This window comes from Athene cunicularia, assembly GCF_003259725.1.
Source record: "Athene cunicularia isolate RWA chromosome 7 unlocalized genomic scaffold, athCun1 chr7_part1, whole genome shotgun sequence".
NCBI classification, from domain to species: Eukaryota; Metazoa; Chordata; class Aves; order Strigiformes; family Strigidae; genus Athene; species Athene cunicularia.
In genome coordinates this window covers 37,492,480-37,493,646 of record NW_020799107.1, presented here as the reverse complement: position 1 = coordinate 37,493,646, position 1,167 = coordinate 37,492,480, and the positions used below count along the sequence as shown (strand labels likewise).

At 51.7% G+C, this 1,167-nt stretch overlaps 1 non-coding gene across 1 annotated transcript; it reads left to right on the top strand.

The window, feature by feature from the left end:
* The first annotated feature begins 868 nt into the window (after positions 1-868).
* On the top strand, positions 869-939 carry TRNAG-GCC. The gene has a single exon. It is a non-coding gene; the product is annotated as a tRNA-Gly (tRNA).
* The last annotated feature ends 228 nt before the right edge of the window (positions 940-1,167 follow it).

Genomic DNA, 1,167 nt, shown 5'->3' with positions numbered 1-1,167 from the left:
CCTCACTCAGCACTCTCCCACACACAGTTATTTCTAAGGGGAAGCCTCTCTCTTTACGTTTTAGTGTTAACAGCGATTCACACGGGAGATTGGGACGTTGTTCGAGGCACCAAAGTACTGTTTGCTGAAGAGGAAAACACCTGTGTCCTCCCTTCCGTGAGACGGTTGGCGGTGGGTGTTCATCCCGCCCGCAGCGCAGCAGCTCTCCCTCTCCTGCCCTCATCCTCACGTTCTCCTGGTGTGAAACTCTTGACGTTGCTTTTCCTTGAACCCTTCAGCTCATGCGTCGCCGTTCTTGGGAGCGCGTCCAAGACAAACTGAATGTCAAGGCTGCACACAATTTATATCAGAACGTGGCATCGCTACACCCTGGTGCAAGCCACGGCGTTGTCTTGATCTCTCCTCACTCCCTGCACTTATGTTGTCCTGAAATGTCAGGATCCGCAGCACCACTTCAACTGACAAAACAGACGTAAACTGGGACGCTGTACGCTGCTCATCCCTTTATTGGTAGATCGTGTGAGCCCCTAAGCTCTTAAGTGTTGGCAACCTCTGGCAAAGTCCTTCCAGTCCTGGAAAGGAACAAACCCACACCTGCTGTGCCCTGCTCTGAAAGCTTTCCAGTGCAGAGGATGAGGGGTCTGTTATACAATTTTCTAAGTTTTTTTTCAATCTTTAAAAGGCAAAATGTGTACAGACATTGTTAACTTTGTAAAATTTTTTTTTTCTTTTTCCCGGAAATAACGGCTCAAAACTGCAGGCCGCGAACGTGGAGGGATTTTTTTTTAAAAAAAAACAAAACAAAACAAAACAAAAAACCTGCGCGGCCGCGCTGGAGGGAGCGGCGGGGAGCGCCACGGCCGGCAGCGCATTGGTGGTTCAGTGGTAGAATTCTCGCCTGCCACGCGGGAGGCCCGGGTTCGATTCCCGGCCAATGCAGTGTCCTTTTTCCGGGGAGTCCCTCCGGAATTTATTTTTCTTTTTGGTTTTTTTTTCTCCCTCCTGCGGCGGGAAGAAGGGCCGCCCGGGGCTGGCGGCGAGAAGCCGCGCTGCTTTGGCGGCCTCAGCGCGCTGCTTGGCGGCGGCCTGTCCCTGCGGTTAGACCGGCGGTCGCGCCGGGAGCGGACGGAAAGGCTTTTAAAGAAATAAATTAATAAATAAATAAAT